Source organism: Acinonyx jubatus, chromosome D1 (assembly GCF_027475565.1).
Source record: "Acinonyx jubatus isolate Ajub_Pintada_27869175 chromosome D1, VMU_Ajub_asm_v1.0, whole genome shotgun sequence".
Classification (NCBI taxonomy): Eukaryota; Metazoa; Chordata; class Mammalia; order Carnivora; family Felidae; genus Acinonyx; species Acinonyx jubatus.
Genome location: NC_069390.1, coordinates 84,080,450 through 84,103,345, shown reverse-complemented (window position 1 = coordinate 84,103,345; position 22,896 = coordinate 84,080,450). Strand labels below are relative to the sequence as shown.

General features: G+C 38.9%; 1 protein-coding gene across 1 annotated transcript in view; it reads right to left on the bottom strand.

Annotated features, from left to right (window-relative positions):
- OPCML (opioid binding protein/cell adhesion molecule like) overlaps positions 1-22,896 on the bottom strand; it is a 1,060,877-nt gene that overhangs the window by 503,161 nt on the left and 534,820 nt on the right. The window lies entirely within an intron of this gene.

Sequence of the window (22,896 nt, the reverse complement as noted above, 5' to 3'; positions counted from 1 at the left end):
TTGGGGCTTAGATTAATTTAGTTCAGTTCTAAACCAGAGTGCTCAGGCTTTCTTTGGGCCTCTCCTGTCACTTTTCTTGTTGCTCCTGGCAGAAGCCACTTCATACCTGACAGAAGCATAGCCTATACTCCTATATCATAATTTAATGGTTGCTATGTGCATTTTCTTTATTCTTTCTCACATCCTTTTGTTAAATTAGGCAGGGCTCTGAACAATGGAATTTAATTCAAAAATAAGCTTTAAACTCTTGTTCATTACTTTAGTTGTTTAAGGATACAAAGACATCATACCTGCTCTTGGTTATGAGGGACTGAACACAAATAAATACTGCCCTATCCTCCCTTGTAAAATGGGAGCCCACATACATTCTTAGGCTTAACGTTTTTAATGAGAGCATTACACCTCAGGAAAAAAAGAATATGTATCACCAGTGTTGCTATGTATGCTTTATATCTTTTAATATAGTAAAAAACACATACTGTCTCCTTTCCAGAGAGGAGATATTAATGAAGGCAGGAGTTAGGCAGGACACTCATCCTGATTTCTTGGGCTACAATGTTGGGAGGAGAAAAGATGCCCAGAAGAGAGGCTCAGACCTCAAAAAGCAGCCAAACTACTTACTTTGGAACCACCTGCCAGTTTTAATGGCATACATCTTTCCTTAAGATTTGAGTGTACCTGGGTTTTCTGTATACACATTATATGAAATCCTCTAAACTCTGAGATGCTTTTATCCATTATCACCAGACTGGAAAGCCTTTTTTCAGTGCTTTAACCTGAGTAAAGCTGAGAACATAAGACTGTGCTTATGATTTTCTCGAACCCTGGGGGATGGTGGCATGAGGTTGGGTCAGCACTTGACACTTGGTTGTAGTGGGCTCAGATGATATTTCCTACTCATGCACCTGTAGGTCTGGTCCTAGTGCTTCTCAGGAGATGCAAACGGGGCTGTTGCTAAATGCTAACTTAATCTATGAAGGATTGTTTGAAATGGGAAAAGTTGTTGGGGAACAAGTCCAGCTGGGAAAAGAACAGAAGGGACAAGAAAAGAAGAGCAGCAGAGATAAGTTGAAGCAAGACATTATATATTCTTTTTTTATTTTTTATTAAAAAATATTTTAATGTTTATTTATTTTGAGAGAAAGAGAGAGAGAGAGAGAGAGAGAGAGAGAGAGAGAGAGAGAGAGACTGAGCGTGAGTAGGGGAGGGGCAGAGAGAGGGAGACGCAGAATCCTAAGCAGGCTCCAGGCTCTGAGCTGTCAGCACAGAGTCTACCAGGAGGCTCAAATCCACAAACTGTGAGATCATGACCTTAGCTGAAGTCGGCCACGCCCACTGAGCTACTCAGGTGCCCCATATATATTCTTAATAATATGTAATAAATATTTCTTTTAAGGAAGGGATAAGTATCTGTGTTTTGCTGGGCTGGCTTTCCCCAACTATGGGTATCTGAAGTTCTAGAGAACAGGGCTTATTGTGTTTGCTCTCCTCTGTAAGCTGGCTTCCCAACTTCAATATTTGTGAGTGAATAAATGGCTGAATTCAAGAGCTAGTGAATCAGAGAAATGACTGCAGTGACCTAATCCTTATGTTAATCTTTGCCAGTCTGCAGTTTTGTAGGGGAGATTTCACTCATGTGTAAGGCATTGCTAGGGGCCTTTATTCCAATTATAGAGTAGGAAGCCTGACCAATTTGGAATGGGAAAGAAAACAGAGGTGAGGTTCACAATGAACAAGCACTACAGTGGTTTATATTGGGGGTTTTCTAAGAAATGTTTGCTTGAGTACCATGATAGGGAGACTTCCAGTTAAACCCCTCTTGGATACATATCCACATACATGAAGACAAATTGTATGAGGACAAATTAAGAGTACTGACTAAGAGTGTTCTGAATTTGGACTGTCTCTTTGAATACTGATTCCTCAAGTCTTCAGCTGTGTGACTGGTACCTATTAATACCTATCTTATGGGGGTGGGGATGTCTTGAAATTTCCCCAAGATTTTGTTTTGAGATCTAGTATGCTGATAGACATAGAGACAGCTTCCTTGAAAGAATTTATTTATTTCTTATCATTCCCAAGAGGAGAGGATGTGCAGAGCCACAAACGAAAGCACTAGGGTGGGTCAAGAAGAGAAAAGTCAAGAGAAGAAGAGAAAGCAAAAGCCCAGAGCCTCAGCTGCAGTCTCCATGAGAAGGAGTGGGTGAGACAGGGTTGGTGAGTTTGAGCAAGCTTAGGATCAGATTGTTTGAGTAATTTTGGCAGGCTCTGGGCTACAATGGTGGTATCTAGTGTTCCTGAGGTGAGTTAGGGCAGAGGAAATATATTGGTGTGTAACAGTTGGATAAAAAAAAGGTGGTTTGGGGTATGGGCTCATACTTGATTGGTTTGCCTATAAAAGACATGCTGAAGGCAAGTTGCTTGCTTCTAGGAATTAGCTAACCCTAGAAGGGGCAGTTTATCCAGTATTAGCAAGCCTCCCAGATGTCAAGGCATCATAAAATACAGAAAATACTAAAAACATGATTAATACAAGGTGACAATTAATGAGACAATATGGGTAGCACATCACAAAAGAACTCAGCACTTTGGATGCATTTCATAATCATAAATTATGATTATACAATATAACTACCACTTTCCTGTGATAACAACTTGTGACATGTAGAAAGACATGAGTGAAAGATTATAAATGTCCCATGTCCAAACTAGAGATTTGATTCAGATCTACAGACATCTTGATATTCATGGTGATTTACAATAGAAAAGGCAGAGGTGGATCCAATGCAGTGCAGTCACTTCGGAAAACTTAAAGCAGAGAGGTGACATGAACTGAATGATAGTTTTGAAATCTTGTTGTCATGTAGAGAATGGTTTGCAAGGGTACAGAATGGAAGCAGGGAGATTTTCAAGAGTAGAACAGGAAGGAAATAATGGTGGTAGCAATGATGACGGAAAAAAATGGAAATGTGGGGCACCTGGGTGGCTCAGTCAGTTAAGCATCTGACTTAAGCTCAGGTCATGATCTCACAGCTCGTGAGTTTGAGCTCCACGTTAGGTTCTGTGCTGACAGCTGGGAGCCTGGATCCTGCTTTAGATTCTGTATCTCCCTGTCTTTCTGCCCACCCTCAGCTCATGTTCTCTCAATCTCTCTCTCTCTCTCTCTCTCTCAAAAATAAATAAACATTAAAAAAATTTAAAAAAATAATAAAAATGAAAATGTAAGGAGTATATCTTGGATGAACAGCATTTGGATGAACAGCATTTAGGACTTTCTGAGAGTTTGGATTTTGGGATTGAGAAAGAAACAGGGTTTGAGGATGACTTCTAAGTTTTGGTTGGTAACTGGATATTGGGTGGTACAATATCCTGTGAAGGGGATGTTTCCAGAAGGAATATATTTTGAGAATCAGGAGTTGAAAGAGTGAATAGAAAGCTCCTTGAGACCATCAGATGGAGATATGAGGTCGACAGTGGGAGAAAAGAGTCTGAAGCTTACTATACAGGAATGAGGACAACACTAGCATCTCATAGGAAACCTACTTCCGAGCTTACTATTTTAAAAGATGTGGTAAAATTCTTTTGGGGGGGCATGTTATCCATGGAACCCTTATCCCAGATCTAGGAACCCCTCTGCCTTTGTTTGTACATTAGAAACAGCCCCCCTTATCTTAAGCTTCAGAATCTAAGCAATCCCATGGATTTCAATTTGTCTCTTAGTTTATTTCCTCTCCTCAGCTACATTTGAACTCTTGAGAGTAGATTTTAGGATTGACTCAGAATGAGGCCATGAAGTTATCAGTCCATTTTTGAAAACATGCTGCTCACTTCCTCTTAATAAGAGTCAAATGGCCCAAATTTAAGTCATGTGTCTACCATGATCTAGGTCAATTGAAAGAAAGCCTCTGTTTTAAAGTGTAGTAAGACTAGAACAGGGACACTGGAGTCTGTCTGAATCCTACCTCTAAATACATACTTCTGTGTGACTTTTTATAATTTTCTTAACTTTGCTAATCCTCAGTTTCCCATCTATAAATAGAGACAATGATAATATTGAGTACATACAGTATTTGTGAGTGTTAAAATGAAATACTGCATGTAATGTCATCAGCATCCTGTCTGGCACTCAGTAAGCACTCAATATAAATGTTAGTTCTTATTACCTATACAAAGTGCCTAATTCTCCCCATGCACAAGTTTCTTCCCTGAAGTGGTTATGTGGACAGATAAGCTGTAGGGTGCAGAACAGGCAAATTCCCAACTTGTTTGAAGGTCGTGTTTGTGTGTGTGTGTGTGTGTGTGTGTGTGTGTGTGTAATATGGGAAACAGGATAGGTATTTCTATGATTTCAAAGAAGAGCCAATTTAGAATTAGAAGTCACCAAAAGATCACTTACAGATCAAAAGTGGTTATTAATAAGGTTTTATTTTACCGTGGAGAAGCTGCCTAGGAAAGGATGACTTTGGGGGAATTCTGGATCCAACAGAAATATCTGAATTTGCCTAATGAAATTTGTATCCAGTTGTAAAAGCAATTTCAAACTGTGTGTTATTCATAAATAAAGAAAACTTACAGCTTGTGTTTATCTGAGAAAAAATTGTACCCAGCTGCTCTGTGTGTGCATTAGGAATAAACATTAAGAAGCCCATGCATGATGCTTATTTATATTACAGAAACCTACCTAAATCAGTAAGGACCCAGTGGGGTGGAACGATCAAGGAGGCTTTGTAACTTAGCCTATAGAAGGTGTCTCTCTCAAGGTCCTCAGGACCTGGAGGTGTAGTAAACTAGAAATGTTTGCTAGTGATCAGAGAGGTAAGAACTGACTGGGCCTTCAGTTTCTAGGGTCAAGCAAGTTCCAAGAAATAGAAACAGATGCCAGAACACAATACTATGAATGACACACAAGTAGTGAACTCTGTAAAACCTAAAGCAGTTTCCATATAATAGCTACCTATGTGATCATTGCTAGGTGGGAATGAAGAACTTCACTTCCAGTTGTCTCTTTGAACTTCTGCAAATGAAGCAAATATAAGTCAAACGGTTTTCCTGGTCAGCTGCTGACTTGAGGCCAGACTTTAGGTCACTTGAATCTTAATCTGTTCTTCTTTCATCATAGACCATTTCACATCCTTTCTAATACAGTACTCATCTGCTTGAGCTGGTAAAAAGAACCAATATTGGGCATGAATTAAAATTCATGCTTCACATCCCAGCTCTGCCAATTATGAGCTCTGTGATCTTGGGCATATTACTTGTCTCCACTGTGATTTTATCTTTTCATCTGTAAACAGGGTTAATAAGAGCTTCTTCAAAGGGTTGCTGTGAGAATTAAGACAGATGATACACGTGAAATCTCCTATTATAGTGCCCGGCCTGATGGCAGCTATCAGTGACAGTGAGCATTCAAATCCCCTTCTCTATGCCAAAATTATTAAAACTGACCAAACCAAACCAAACCAAACCAAAACAAGTAAGACAACAAACATAGCCCAAGGAATGAACAAAAACAGCAGCAAAAAACTAAAATAAGCAAAGCCAACAGGAAAACATAAGGCACACAATATTTGCATTGTAAAAATATATAGGTGAGGTGTTCCCCAACACATAGAGAGTGATCTAAAGATAGCTGTAGAATCCAGTCTATGTATCATCCTCCTTATCTTACTCTCTTTTTTTCAAAATGTGTGTGTGTGTTTGTGTGTGTGTGTGGCATATGTGCATATGCATTTAATTATCTTTCTCCATTAGAAACGCAAGGTCCGTGAGAGCAGGATATCTGTCTTGTCATCCCTGATTCCTCTACTGTGGACTAGAGCTTGGGACAGAGTAAATATCAAATATTTGCTGCATGAGAGAACTGATGTCCACTATCCATAATCTGTAGAAAGTCAGTGAGGTGGACAGCAGAGGGTCCAACCCCATCCCCACCAGGGACTCTCTTTACTATGCTCTCATTTCTTCCCTGGCCCCCAAACTCGCCAAGAGTGGGACATCGCAAAGCATCAACCACATTAAAGTACCTCCTTCTAGAAAAAATGGAGACTCCTTTAAAGGGACAAATTTCCACAAGCCTCATTACTTAATAGTAATGAGTTCTAGAAATCAAATAACATATAGTTCTAGAAATCAAATAACAAAAAAACATTATAGTGAGAACTACAAACCATAAAATGAATTTTTAAAAGCTCAATAGGAGTTATTACAGTCTTTCTCCTCCCAGGTCTCACTCATGCTTCCACTGTAATGAGTGGAAAATGGATCATTCCACTCAGGGAACCAAGGTGTGAAGGAGAGAAGGATCAATCTGTCTGGCTCTAAATCTGGACCTGCCACGGAGAAGCTGGGGCCTTGAGCAATGGGCCAAAGTTCTTTGGGGCCAAGTTTCCTCAATGGTTATTTGGGCAACATTAACATTATTTTCTTTCTTTGAAGAAGTGAACAAGTTTTACATGAAATACCTAGCAGAGGTCTGGACACATTGTAAGTATCAATAAGCCGGATGCTACTTCACCTGGGCTAAAACGAAACTGCTCTCTCCTGTTCTTAGAGACGAACTAGAACTTGTGCATTTATATTATCACAATCTTATCACATTGGCTAATTTGTTTTATATAGTTTATTTTGTTGACCAGTTCATTCAATCATTCATTGTTGTGGTTTTGGTTTTGGGGGTTCTTTGACCAATATTAATTGAATATCTGGGCACTTTACTGGGCCTGGGGATACTAACAATATGATATATTACCTACCCCCAGGGAGTTTATAGCCTAGTAAGGCAAATAAATCAGATTTTGAAGTACAATATAAGATTTAAAGTAACAGTATGCAAGCATGCCTCAGCATCTCAGAGTTGGACCATCTAAACTGGATTTGGGGTGCCAGAAAGCTGATCAAAGGAAGTGAGCCCTAAATTCACTCCTACAGGCTGAAGTTTTAGGATTCAGGCTGCCACTTGGCTTCTGATGTTGGCAGCAGAGCAGATAATGTTACCAATCAGAGAAACAGCAAGAGGAGTTGATACTGAGTGGAGGGTGATCAATGATAAATGCCGAATGGAAACTGCCAGTGAAATATCCAAGTAAAGATTTCTGTTGGCATGAGGATATTTAGGTTCTGAGCTTGACAAAGAGACAATGTTTACAGTTACAGATTTTGGAATCACCTCTGTAAAAGTGGGAGCTGAAGCCCTGGGTAAGAATAAAGTCAGTCAACAAGAGCAGTGGAGTTAGAAGGAATATAGCATTAGTGTGGATTCTGGGCAATGCAAACATTTAAGGAGTGAGCAGAAGAACCCATGAAGGAGTCTGATGAGTAACTAAAAAACAGAAGGAAAATCAGGGATTGATAGCTGCATAGAAATCAAGGCGGAGTCTAATCAGGAAGAAGGGATTGTTTAACAGTGTCAAATGCTAGAGAATTCAGGTTAGCGAAGGATGGACAATCAGGCTTTTGGTCCTGCACAGTGGAAGATGCTGGAGACATTGGCAGAAGCAGTTTCTCTGGCAGGGTTGTGGAAGTTAGGTGCTGAACTTAGGTGGGATGGAATACAAGTAGTGCAGAAAGCAGATGTGGCCAGGTTTTCAAGATCACCTCTGAGTGAATGAAAAGAAAACAAAAAGTGCAGCTATAACTAGACAGAGATATGGGTCTGGAAGGGGTTAGTGCTGTGTTTTGTTTTATTTCACTTCAGCTTGAGAGACTTGAATATTGATATGTAGTGTCTGAAGTCAGAGTTCCCCGGAGGTGCCATAGACCCACCTGTGCTAATCACAGCATCTTGTACATGGCTAATGATTAATAAATGTGTTAGGATTAATTGTTTCAGTTTAGAAGTTCCATGTCTGGACCCACTCAGGGACAGACCAACCAACCAGCCAGCATTCATTTTATTTTTTTATTATATTTTTATTTGGAGAGAGGGAGCAGGAACAAGGGAGAGAGACAGAGGAGAGAGAGAGAGAGAGAGAGAGAGAGAGAGAGAGAGAATGTTAAACAGGCTCCATGCTCAGTGCAGAGCCCAATGCTGGGCTCAGTTCCACAACCCTGGGAGCAAGACCTGAGCTGAAATCAATAGTCGGGTACTCAACCAACTGAGCCACCCGGGTTCCCCAACTGCCCAACCAACCAACATTTAAAAACTGACAGTGGCTTTTGTCATCATTATAATCATCATCATCATCATCATCATCATCATCACACCAGAATATATACCTCACAATTTCATATAATTATTTTAACACCTGTATGAGGAAGGTATTATTAGGTTAAAAAACTGATACATAGAGAAGAAAGATTACTCCTAGTGATTTCTAGAAACTCTAAGTAGAAAATGCTAAGTCTTTTCCTGCCCCCCCATGGTTCCCTGGCCTGTCACCAGTGCCCATAACAATATTGTTGGGATATAGCAGATTTTCAATAAATATTTATTTAATAAATAATAAAGAATAGTCATGTGTCTCCAGCCCTTACTCTGAAATCTCACAGGTATCATAGCTATTCAAGAGTCACACACCAAATATTACATAGTTGAATATATTTATCCTCATTTAGACATTGGATGTGATTTTACTGATAGCAGTTTAGCTTGAGGTGAAGAAAAAGAATTAGAATTATATGCTCTGTGCCCATATACGACTGATGCTGGACCATACTATTATTTATATTGTGAGAAGCTCTTCATGGGAGGAAAAGAGTTGCTGTATGACATGGCTAACAAGTTAGGTGGATGGGCTTCAGATATGAATATCCTAATTAATAAACATAACCATATTAATCAGAAGCATAGCTTGTGATTTACATAATCACTGTGATATATGGTCACTTAGCATAATGAGTAAGCCTCTCATAAAGTATTATGACATCACAGAGTACAGACTTTATTCATTTACTTGTATGAGTTCTCAGGCTCTCGGGTGTGCACTTGTGGTGTAGTGACATTTTTAAATGTATTTTTATTGTGATTTTTGGCCAAAAAAAATTGTGGTGCATTGGCCGAAATAGTCTCTAAAATTCTGTTGGGCTGTAAGCATCATCACCACCGCCTCAGAAATATCTAGGATTTGTCTACAAACCACCTCTTTTTTATCACCAGGAATGCTCCCCCACCCACCTCTTAACTTAGCACCAAAATTTTGCTGACTGTAATCCTGAAAATTCTGTCTCATCTCATCCCAGTTGCTCTAGCTCCTAGCTCCGGGTTACCTCACTAGATGCATTCAGTGTCACAAATACTGAGACATGGGGGGGAAAAAAGACAACGAACAATAACAACAAAAAACCTCCCTGGATCATGGGGCTGTAAATTGCCTGTGGTGGCAAGAAGTCTTTCCCTTCCCGAGAAGGGAGAAGACAAAATCAGTGTTTGACTTTCCCTCCTCCAGGGGTCAAGAAGTCTTCAGAAAGATAAAGGGAAAGGAAGTGGCAAAACAAAAGCAGAAGACAAGGAAAGAAAGGAGAATTACAGGGGAGAGAGAGGACAGGTCCAGGCATCTTGTATGAGTCAGAGTTCTCCAGAGAAACAGACACAGTAGAATTTTGCATATATGTTACTTCTCCCTCTCTCTGTCCTTCTCTCTCTCTCTCTCTCAATCTCTCTCTCTCTCTCTCTCTCTCTCTCTCTGTGTGTGTGTGTGTGTGTGTGTGTGTGTGTGTGTTAAGGATTAATTTATGCAATTATGGAAGCTGACAAGTCCATAGTGTGTGGGTAGGCCAGCAGGCTTGAGACCCAGGGAAGAGTTAATGTTACAGTTCAAATCTGCAGGCTGCCTCCTAGTAGAATTCCCTGTTTCTCAAGGGAGGTCAGTTTTCTTCTATTAAGGTATTCAACTAATTGGATGAAGTCCACCCATATTATGGAGGGTGATCTTCTTTCCTCAAAGTCTACTGACTTAAATGTTAGTCTCATCTAAAAAATATCTTCAAGGAAACATCTAGAATAATGTTTGACTCTATATCTGGATACTGTGGTCTAACTAAGTTGACACATAAAATTAACCATTACACATCTCAATTGCCCTTTGAAGCAGCCCTACTGAAAGGATTAAAATGTGCATTCTCTCAGGGACATCATAGAAAAGGAAGGGGAGGGAAAGTGACCTCTACCCCTCCCCAGATAGTTTTACTTTGGGCAAGCTAATGCCTGACTTCTTTCTCAAAAAATAAAGACCAATTAGAGTTTAAGGAATTCCAATCACAAGACACTTGAAAAGAGTTCATATGTTGGTGCGAGTGGATTTTATGGAAAATGCAAATTGTTGTTCCCTTTCATAAGTGGAAGGAAAAGGCCATAAGCAGAGTGGTAGAGAAACAAGGACTCTGAAGCCACAGAGAAAGAGAAAGAAAATGGAGCAGAGAGAGGTGAAAAATAACTTTGTAAAAAGCATAATTGTGCATGCGGCCTGGACGTATCTGCATCTACTTTGGGAAAAACTCAGAATCTTCATACATTGAGACTGTATGCAGGCACAGGTACAGAAGTGCTACCTGAATCTGGGGAGGTGGAGAGGAAATTAAGAGAAGATACTTCAAGGCAAACTCTTATAATACAGGGAAAAAATGAACGCAGTCTTGTCTTATATCACACGTAGTAATCTCAATTGTTCCTTCAAAATGAAACTGGGTGATTGCTGTATATGATCCAGAATGGAACATCATCCAACAGACTTACTGTTATGTGGCAAAACTCCAACCATCAATTAAGGAATGGAAATAGGGAAGTATGTGTCCATTTTGGCTCTAAAACAGAGTTTAAACACACAGCTTCGACCTCTTGACTTGTATCAGAAAGACTGAACTACTAGGTATAAAACACTAGAGAGAAAATTTAGAATCTACTACTCTTACTGCTGTTATTAATGATAGGAATGATGATGATGATGATAATGATACTTATTGAATACATACAACATACCAGATTCTAAAATAAATGGCATGTAACAGAATTACATCAGCTAGCCAACAATCCTAATTTGACAGGTTGAAAACGTGAGGTTCAGAGTGGGTGATCTATACAGACCCGAGTGTCAGGAGATAAGAGCTCCTCTAAAGCCCCAGTCCTTCCTCCCTACCATGCCTGAGCCACAAGTTTGGTGCTTTTAGCCTCTTAAGAGTCCCCTTATCAAGAAATCAGGAATCCCATGAGTGAAAAAAGCACAATTGTGGGGGAAGGTGGGAGGCTGGAACAAGGCCAAGAACAGGAGTGCTGATGGAGGATGGTGGAGGTTAAGAGGGGAACACAAGACAAAAGGCAAAGCGGGATCCCTGTAAAAGCACAGGCTGCTTCAGCTGAGGGTAAAGCAAGACCGTGAAATAAAGCTGTGTCTTCTGCTCTCTTTTCCACTGTTTCCCTCCCCCTCTCCATCTGTCTAGCTTCCCTTTTCTCTCTTCCACTGTCTCTACTCCCTTTGCAAATCTTCATCTGCTAATTTCCATCCAACACGTTTATGAATTAATTCCAACACTTTTCTCTTTCTGTCAAGATATCCTTGCTTTCTAACCTCCCCCATCGCTTCGACAACGTGTGCATTTTATTCCACAGGCTGTTATTCAGACAGCTCCCAGACGTAGTTATTTGTTCTGACATCTTTGTGTATGCAATCAGCCCATGTCACTGCAGGTCTGCAGAGAAGAGAGACCAGGTCTACAGCTGGACAACCTTGTAACTGTGGCCAGGCTGGGTGAGAGTGAGGTTGAGGACACAGGGGAGGGTCCAGAAGAGAAGCATCAGGGGACTCACATAATAATCTTGTGCTGCCTGCTACAGGCAACCAAACTCCCAGATTCCAGAATAGGGCATAGGCAACTTTCTTTTGCAGGTGGCAAGGGTTTGTCAGAAATGAATTCTCATTGTTCTCATCTTAATTAACTCAGAGTAATGGTGATGGAACGGGGTCTTAAAACTAGTTTTCTTGGAAATGAATAAACTGGAACACACATAAACAGTACACCAAGTTATATCCCAGCATCTTTTTGGCTCTGAAATACCTATGTTTCTCAGTACATTGAAATGTTGAAGTATAGATTCAGATATTCACATCTTATATCAATCAAGAATAAATGCATTTTAAGGATAAGCAACACAAAGAAATGAGTAGATCCAAACAGCAGAAGAAATAAACAAATAGTGTATAAAGTTCCAGGCATGGTAGTTTCTATATACATTTTTGATAGACTGATTGATTGGTGGACTGGTAGTTTCTATATACATTTTTGATAGATAGACTGGTTGATTGGTGGACTGGTGGATGTATTTAATGTAGAAGAGCCAAGAGAATGCTATTTGTAGACTTGGCAAGGGGATAAAGCCAGTGCAAAGCACACTGATATAAGATGTAAGTAACTCCATCCATCGCATAAATATATCCAAAGAATGGTAGATGCAAGTACACAGAGAGCTGGTGGGAAGGAACTGAGCAGATCAATTTCAGGCTTTGGAGAAGTCAGTCCAGCATTCCTGCCTGTGGTTTCCTCAACTGTAAAATAAGCTATTGAACTAGATCATTTGCAAATCCACTTTCAGATGTAATAGCCTATAGATCCATGACCATCACTGGACCACTGGATCCTTCCAGAATAATGTTCACATTTGCATCTCTCTCTGCTTTAGCCCATGATGCCTCTTCTATCCAAAACCCCTCCTCTGCCAATGAAATTCCAAAGCTCATCTTTAAGACCCAGCCCAAATATTACCTTGTCTGGGCATTTCCCCAGTTCCTAGGCATGAGTAACTCATTCCTCTTCTGTACCTCCTCAGAATTTTATCCTTCTTTACTATAATCTTACAATACATTTGACATAGTTGAGTACAGGACACTTTCTCTTTGCTAATTTAGTGAGAATCATGTCTGTCTCTATTCTCAGCACCAAACCCAATGCTTAACAAAAAGAAGGTGTTCAGTAAAGCTTTGCTAAATGAATGAATGTGCCATTTTTCTGCGGGAGATCCATTTTCATAGCGGCATTGACTTTTAACTGGATGTATAAGAGCACAGCACAATGGAGCACCAAGGAGGCTTCTTGATGAATCATCTCATCATAGGAAAGCAAAGCACAGAAACTAGCCCAATTATCATACCCCACCCTGCCTGGGCTCTTCCTGACTGTACACACTTCCCTGTCATGGTGAAGACAGCATCTAACAGACAAAGGAGTGTGTGCCTGGGAACTCACGTTTCCTTGCAATTAGCAAGCTCCCACATGGTAAACAGTCTAATTTTGCTCGTACATCAGCAGTTTGCCTAATCAGTGATTTCCACTCAGAGCTTGAGGAAAAGATTTGAAGTCTAGACCATAGTGTGAGATAATGGAAAATTGTGGTCCAAAGGAAAACCCTGTCTGTTATCCTTATACTTGTCATAGAACAGGGCACCAAATTAAGGACATGGTCCTTTATTTCTTTATAGTTACTCCTTCAGTATGCAAATCCATCTTTAAAACTACTGTTTTAGCTAAGACCACTGTTGCACTGTTCCAACTTGAAAGACAGTCCACCTTTCAGGAAAGGCCCTGACAAAGATTGGGGGAAACATCATTTGGATCCATTCACAAGCAGACACTTAACTGCATTCGATTTTTCAGTCTTTGCCTTATTTTATACAATGTGTACTTTAAAACAGGGGTTCTCCACCAACGTAGCTTTTGGCTTCAGCAACTTTGACCTCAAAAACATTATCTTCCCAGTAGTCAGACTTCCCTAAGTGGGTGAGAAACAAACACAGAGACTGGTTTATCTGTTGGAACAACAGCGCTGCTTGACAGAGCACATAGGTATCCATAAATGTGGACCTACAGCGCTGACATCTGATACTGCCCCAGCACCTCGAGACATGGAAACTGGCATGACATTATCCACCCCACATTTAAGTCCTCGAGGGCATGATAGAGCAGCTTCAGGTTAGGAAATAGACATTTAGGAAATCACTGTATCATAGAATTTTGGATTGGGGATGGGGCTTAGACATTAGCTTAGCTTTGTTAAACTGAAGTTAATGCTGGAAACTCCTATGTGCGATGCCTGGCTGGTGGTCACCAGGTTTCATTTGGGTATTTCCATGGTCACGCACCACAGATGGTCTTACAATACTGACAGGCAGCACTTGCTGTTAGAATGTTCTTCCTATTTCCTTTTGTTCTACTATTCTGACCTAGAAGAAGGGAAATGTGAGGCAACAAGGATGCTGAGGTCTAGGTTGTCCATAAATATTAGTTCTTTTTCCTATCACCATTACAATATTATTATTACTGGTTACTACATGGTGGCTGTGGTGGTTTTATCAATATTATGTCTATTTTACATTTGAATATTGTCTCTATCCTAGCTACACATTAGAGGTAGCCCCCCGAGGTTTCAAGGGGGCCTTGAACTGTGTCTGGAATCCCTCTCCACTGGCCCCCAACTTTACACTCTTGGAATTGAGTTTAGTTTTTTGTGCATTGGATATTGGTTCAGAATTGCAGAATCAAGCCTGTGCCCACCCTGCAAACAGCAGTTGTGTGCCTGAGGGAGGCCTCAAGGTTGGCAGATAAACCTTCTGTGCTGAGCCCAGAGGGCAAGACATACACATGGATGTGAGAAAAAAAGGTTCAGTCCAGGAAATGCCCAGCACAGGGAAGCAAATGATGGATAAAACTAGAGAAGGGGGAAACATGGGTAATAGGAAAGGCCCCCTTCTGCACAGACCCTGTCCGAACAGTCCAGACTCTAAACACCCATGGAAATGCTACTTGAACAAGAAGAGAGACTCACCAGCTAAAGACTGGACTCACCTCCTCCCTCACGATTGCTGTTTTTCCTAACAGATGTGCTATGGACACATATGGAGCACACATTAGCCTGACACTAGTGTAAGAGCAGGGAATTTAGAATTCTCCAGATTTGAGTTCAAATCCTTGTTCCACCACAGAGGTTATCAGAAGGCATATCTCATAACCTCTCAGAGCCCCAGTTTTCTTATGTGAAAATGGAGGATGGCAACAGCACCTACCTAGTTGGCTGTGAGGTGATTTCATGAGATGGCATTTGGAATGTCTAAGACCTTGGTTAAGAAAGTCATTGTGCCTTCTCCACCTCTAAACCTTCTCACCAGTTTCTCCTATTAACATTTCTCCTCCTCTTCCTTCCCCAGCACCACTCTTAAAGCCCAGCCTAATACCCCTTCCTCCATGGTCTTCCAGTCCTCACTGAGCTCCTCTGAATCCCTGCATCATGTAATTTCAACTTGTGCCATTATGTAGCATCACTGTCTGCCATGGTGGATTCAAACTGAAATCATTTGACTCCTATTCCCTGCTGTTTTTATATTGCAACATGCCATATTTTGCATTCTTGTTTATCAAGGATGTTATTCTTATATGCATAATTGGAGAGTTTGTTTTTTCAGGATATTAACAATTCCTTGTACTTTCCTGTAGCTCTCATTGTGTGGGTGATGCACTGCAGGAAAACAAGTTTAGGTAACCAGAGTTCAAATCTGGACGCTACCACTTCTCTGCTGTGCAACCCAGGGCAGTTTGCTTATCCTCATAAGCCTCATTTTCCTCACCTGACAAAAAAAAAAAAAAAAAAAGAGTTCCTACCTTACTTGGTTGCTATTAGTATTAAATCCATTAATCCTTCTTAAGTACTTATACATTTTAATTCCCAAATTGTGGTAGACATAGAGATGAGCTGGTTGTGTTCTTCTTCAAGGAAACACTTACTTGCCTAGCTACTGGCAGTGCTATTTGAAGCCAGCCTTCAGGAATTTCCTCTTCTGCAAGGAGAACCCTCCCCAAGTGCATGACCTTCCCACAAGGCCCTCCTCCAATGACTACTCAAAGTACAGACCTGGTTATTTCCACCCAAAAAGAGACAGACTAGATAGGATAGGACTTTGTCACACCGTGACCTCTGCTCATCATGCTCCTGCCCCATCCCCTCACAGTTGTTGATCCAAAGGGAATTTCCTAATAAACTCTTCATGTACTAACCACCATCTCAGAGAACCCAACCTGGGACAGACATAGCCATTATCACCATCACGATCATTATCAGCTCCTCCAAGCCTCTGTTTAATTGCAAATAAGTTTACCTCAAAGAGTTCTAGTTAGTATTCAGTAAAATGCTGTGCATTGGTGCTTGCTACAGCCCCTCCCCCCACACACACACACTCCTGGTAGACAGTCCCAAGAGTTCTATGCATATTTGGCAATTGATTGACCTAAAGTGCAGTGAGCCAGAGATAGCAGAGGTGAGGTTCTATGAGCAGAGAACCCCATGATTACCAGGCTTTCTGGCCACTGGAAGAAGGAATTGTTATCCTGAGAATCACTTCCCTTTACCCCTGCATTCTACGGCAGCCCTTTGCTCTCACAGCAACACTGGTCCATAAATGTTTGCAAAGGTTCTGAAATTATTTCATAAACATAGTTTTTTATCTTTACTACATATTATTATTTTACTCATGGCTTAAATTTTTATTTTTTAACTATAATAATTATACCAGCATACCAAGAGATAAAGATGTCCTAAAGATTTTTTAAATGTCTTTTATTTATTTTGAAAGAGAGACTGAGCATGAGTGGGGGAGGTGAAGCAGAGAGAGAGAATCCCAAGCAGACTCCACACTGTCAGTGCAGAGACCAGACTAACACAGGGCTCAATCTCAGGAACCATGAGATCAAGAGTTTGATGCTTAACTGACTGAGCCACCCAGGCAGCCATAAAAGCAATATTTTAAACACTTGACTAAAATCTTTTGTGAAAAGGAGCAACATACTATTTCAAATATATATATATGTGTATATATATATATATATATATACACACATATATATATATTCATTTTCATTTATAGTATATATAGTTTATATATATATATATGTATATATAGTGTGTATGTGTGTGTGTGTATAATATATTCTACACATTGTAGATGAAACTGAATGATTTGGCCATCATAGGTCCTCAGTTTGGATTACAGATGTCATGTGTGTCTATCTGATTCTACACTGCCAGTTCTCTTTAACCCCATGTGCTCAAGGAAAAACAATTGTAGCCTCTGAAAAATTCATTTCCCAGGGTACATACCTAGCCAAAATTCATCCCACTTTACCTGACAGCTTTTCAGTTTGTCTCAACCCTCTTTCCACCCCTTGGTAGAAATGTAGAATCTTCAAGTTCTGCTCACCTTCACCGTGAAGAGAAAAGCATAAAAAGAAAAACAAACAACAATAAAAACAAACAACAATAAAAACAAACAAAACAAAACAAAACAAAACAAAACTCTACCAGACTGAGCACAAACCTGAGTTGACCCTGAGCTCTGCCTGAAGAAAATGAGTCCTAAAGCCATTGCCGAAGGCTGAGTAGGACTGACTGAAACTCACTCAGATTCAACCACATAAGCTCAGTCAATATAGAATAGGCCCTGATCAATAACTGTGGGAATTGGAGGAAAGGTGTGAATCAAGAGACAGGTTTCCAAGATAAACAACCCCAGAGACAACAAGAGTGAAAAAAAGAGAGAAGTTAGTACCACTCAGTCATTCTTTCAAAATAATCAAACAAGAGAGTAGATATCTTAATGGCATCAGATGATTTGAAAGAATTTAGTGGATTGTTTATACCACATGAAATTGGAACTTCCTTCAGAAGGAGAGAAGTTAAGATGTCGAGGTATCGGTGTCTGGGTGTCTCGGTTGCTTGAGCATCTGACTCCGTTTCAGCTCAAGTCATAATCTCAATGTTTGTGGGATTGAGCCCCATGTCGGACTCTGAGCTGAAACTGGATTTTGTGGATTTCTGTCTCTCTTTCTCTCAATCTCTCTCTCTCTCTCTCTCTCTCTCTCTCTCTCTCTCTCTCTTTCTCTCTCTCTCTCTTCCTCTCTCTCTCTCTCAAAATAAATAAACATTTTAAAAATTGTAAGATGTAGAGGTAGTCTGGGGTTATCTAGGAATAGAACTGGTTGTAAATGAGTGATAAAATTGGCCAATAAATGCAGGGACAGAGAAGGCAGAAGACAAAGCCTTGAAGATTGGTGGCATCCAGGAAGAAAGACAAAGAAAATGTACCTAGGAAGATGATGGAGAATGTAGCCTCAGAAGTTTAGCCTGAGAACAAAGGAAATGTCAGAGAAACTAAGATGAAGGAAAAGGCAAAAATGCATGGGCAGTTCTGTCCTGTGATGCGGAGTCCAGTATGAAGGACACACATTAGCTTCTATCTTTGGCAATTAGGAGGTCAGAATTTTGACCTTGGAATGAGGAGATAATGGTACTAGAGAGGCCAGATTCAAATGGGTCAAAAAAGCCAATTGTAAATGGAGTATAGGAGAACATATACACTATTCCTTCAAAAGGTTTATAATAAAGAGAAAAAGAAATAGATAAGCAACATGAAAGTGAGGGAGTACTGAGAGAAATTTGTTATTGTCATCCCTGCTGTGTGTTTGGCTTTTAATTTGTTTCAGAATTTTAATATATTTGTAGGTGAATAAGAAGGAAGAGCAACAAAGGTGTTATAAAAAAGAAGAAATAATATATGAGACTAGATTCCAGATGGAATGAGAGGGGTTAGGAAAGAAACTGGAAGGAACAAGTTGGATAAAATTAAGGTAATGCCTTCTTATAAGGATACAGTAATGCTGCAATTCCATGGAAGTTAGCTCAGCTTCCCCATGTCACCGGATTATCATGCTATGACTCAGTGGGGCAGGGAGCAATGTATGTGATTCATTTGGACACCTCTTGGCATTCCTTGCCCAGTCGTCATAATGAATGGGTAAATGCAGTAGCCCTGGGCTAAAAAAAACTCACAGTGATTAGTGTCTGGGTCACACCACCAGGTAAGCCATGGAGATGCAGCAGAGGAACTAGCTGAGGTGTGAGAGTGAGACTATCTATAATGAAGAGTGGAGGAAAAAGATGATGAGTATCAAGTGTGATCTCAGGACCAGCTGGAGATGTGAGGGCTGTAGTTTATCACATTAACATTGATCTTCTAAGTTTCCTTCAGGAAGAAAGCGCAATGGAATCTTAGAGATGCTACTCTCTCAACATATGTAAGGAAATGTATCTGAGTGGCATAAACATGAACTCTGAAGGATGTACAGAGGTGCTATGCAAATCCTCCTTTAAAGAAACAATTAGTAGTGTTGTTCTGGTATGAGGAGTATTAACAACCCCTTCAGGGAATTTTTTCTGCTGCAGGAAACTTCCTGGCCCTAAGTCATGCCTTCCTAGAAAAACTCTCAATCAATGAGTGATTGAGGTAAAGTTTAAAGGCCAAGGCATTTTGGTGTGACATTCTGCCAGTCCATGTTAACTCTAGAACTCAGTAGGTTTGGCTGAAGCTATTGGTTCTACACAGTAGCTCAGTCTCTACTGCTCCCTTTTCTTTCATCCCTTCTAAATGGCACTCCCTAAAAATATCCTAAAAACTCAACTTTGCTGTTAAGTGAGATATTAATTAGACTGATGGAAATGGAAATAATTTGCATGCAGCAATTTCCATTGTCTTGAAGTTGTTGGAATCAAGATCAATTTTGAAGAATGTGAGAAAAGGTCAGGGGCTTGAGAAGGGAAATACATGTTTGGAGGAGTCACTGTGGGGAATAAAAATGGGGGCTATTCACATGACAAGGATGAGAGTTGATGCTTCATATTTGTTTATGTTTTCATTTAAGTAATGTTGTCAGTGATATTAAAATAAAAGTGGAAGAAGAAATCTCTAAACCACCACCATGGAGATCACCAGTTTACCAGTTTTATGAAATGCTCACACCAAAAAGCTTTATGTTCTCAATACATGGTCTAAATCAGAGATAAAATATTAATTATTTTATGTCATCTCTTATTTATTATTAATCTTACTAATTATTTTAGTGCCCCACCCAAAGTACCTTGGACCCTACCATTTCAATGTGATGCAGATAATTTCCTACTTCTAGTATCAGCATCTCTGTGCCTGAGGGCCTCTATGGAACCACAGAAAACCATTTTCACAATGCATGTAACAGGTCAAAAATGCCAAGGGCAGCCTCAATCAATAATTGACAGGTATGACTATATAAATAAATCAGCTCCTAACATTTGTTGGGAATAATTCAGAAGCCTGTTTTGCATATTATCTCCCAGAGTTCTAAGGGATTCATCTTCAGTTATACACTCTAATATCTGGCTTAACCCTTATCTTACCACTTCTTCACTTCCCTGAGACTGTTCTCTCCCAAGACACTCTATACTCATTGTTTCTTATTTCTACCACACTCCTCTCTCTCTTCCTCACTCTGTCTCTCTCTCTCTCTCTCTCTCTCTCTCTCTCTCACACACACACACACACACACACACACAGCTTTACTGAGATATAATTCACATACCATACAACATAAAGTTTATTGGTATAATCTAAGAGTTGTGCAACTATGACCACAATAAATTTTATAATACTTTCATTGCCCCCAAAAGGAAAGCCGTATCATTTAGGTGTCATATCTAAAAAGTCTTTGCCTAAACTAAGATCACAAAGATTTAGTCCTGTATTTTCTTGTAAGAGTTTCATCATTTTAGCTCTTACATTTAGGTCTCTGATCCATTTTGAAATTATTTTTCTGTATGGTGTGAATAAAGGACCAACTTCATTGTTTTGCATTTATATATCCAGTTTTCCCAGCACCATTTTTTTGGTAAAAATAATATTTTTTGTATCTTTATCAAAATCAGGTTAAGGTAAAGATGACAGTTTTATTTCTGGATGCTTAATTCTATTCCATTGATATTTATATCCCTCTTTATTCCAGTACCATGTTGTCTTTATTATGGTACTTTTGTAGTAAGTTTTAAACTGGGAAGTATGACTCCTCCAGCTTTGTTCTCCTTAAAGATTGTTTTGAGCATGCTGTGTCCCTTAAATTGCCATATAAATTTTAAGAACAGCTTCTTCAAAGAAGCCAGCTAAGATTTTGATGTGGATTGTATTGAGTGTGCAAATCAATTTGGGGAATATTACCATATTAAGTTTTCTAAACCATGAATATGGGCTGTCTTTCCATATATATAGTTCTTCTTTAATTTCTTCTAACACTGTTTTGTAGTTTTGAGAGTAAAAATTTTATACTTTACTAGTTAAATTTATTCCTAAGGTTTTTTTCTTCCTTTTTATAAAAGAAATTGTTTTCTTAATTTCATTTTTGGATTGTTTATTAGTAGTTTATAGAAATACTAATGATTTTTTTTGTATTGCTTTTCATCCTGAAACTTCTCTAAACTTTTTTATTAGTTCCTTTAGTACTTTAGTGAATTCCTTAGGATTTTCTCTATATAAGATAATATTATTTGCAAATGGTCTTACTATTTTCTTTGCAATATGTATACCTTCTATTTATTTTTATTGATTAACTTCCCTGGCTAGTACAGTACAATGTTGAGTAAAAGTTGTAAAAGCATATATCCTTGACTTGTCCTGACCTTAGAGAAAAATATATCCAGTCTTTTAGTATTAAGTATGATGTTAGGTCTGGATTTTTCTTAACAAGTTGAGGAAATTTCCTTTTATTTATAATTCATTTAGTATCTTTATTATGAAAGGTATTGGATTTTGTTGAGTAGTTTTGATGCCTCTATTATAATATTCTGTAGTTTTTGTGTTTTGTGTTCTGTAGAACACATTTATTCTATTAATATGGGGGCATTGCATTAATTGATTTCAAAATGTTAAACCAACATTGCATTCCTGGTATAAATCCTACCTGGTCATAGTATATTATCCATTTTACATATTGCTTGATTTAATTTTCTAGTGTTTTGTTTTATTTTATTTTATTTTATTTTATTTTATTTTATTTTATTTTATTTTATTTATTTTTTAAGTAGGCTTCACACCCAGTGCAGAGCCCAGCCCAGGACCTGAACTCACGACCCTGAGATCAAGACCTGAGCTGAGATCAAGAGTCGGACATTTAACCAACTTAGCCACCCAGGTGCCCCTCAATTTGCTAGTCTCTAAAAAAAAAAAAAATTGCATGTAAATTCACAGCAAATATTGGTCTATAGTTGTACTTCTTGTGGTGCCTCTGTCCACTTTTAGAAGCAGAATAATACTGGCCTAATGGAATGATTTAAGAAGTATTCTCCATCTTTTATTTTTTGAGGAGAGTTTGTAAAGAAATATTAATTCTTCTTTAAATGTTTGGTAGAATTCACCTGTGAGGTTATCTAGTCCCAGGATTTCCTTTGTGGAAAGTTTTGAATTACTAATTTAATCTCTTTACTGTCCACTTAGATTTTTTATTTCCTCTTGAGTCAATGTTAGTAGTTTGTGTCATACCAGGGCATTTCTTTATCTCATCTGAGTTATCTAATTTATTGGCATACATAACACTCCCTTGCAATTCTTCTGTGAGGTTATTAATAATGGCCTTTGTTTATTTCTGCTTTTAGCAATTTTAGTCTTTTATATCTTTTTTCTTTTTTAACCCAGCTGAAGGTTTGTCAATTTTGTTGATATTTTCAAAGAACCAACTTTTAGTTTCATTTCTTTTTGTCTATTATTTTCTATTCTTTTTTTTCTCTAACTTCATTTTTAATCTTTATTATTTCCTTTTTCTGCCTGCTAAAGGTTTAGTTTACTATTGTTTTCCATTGTCTTAAGATAAAAAGTTAGATTATTGATTTGACATTTCTCCTTTTCATATAGCTTTTTACATCTATAAATTTATCTCTAAGCAATGTGTTAGCTGCATACCATATATTATTCTGTGTTGTGACTTCATTTTCTTTCCTCTCCATGTATTTTTTAATTTCCCTTGTGATTTCTTTTTTGATCCATTGATTAAGATTTTGTACCTTCCCACATTTTTGTGAATTCCCCAAATTAATTTCTGTTATTGATTTATATTATCATTTAATTAAGGTCAGAT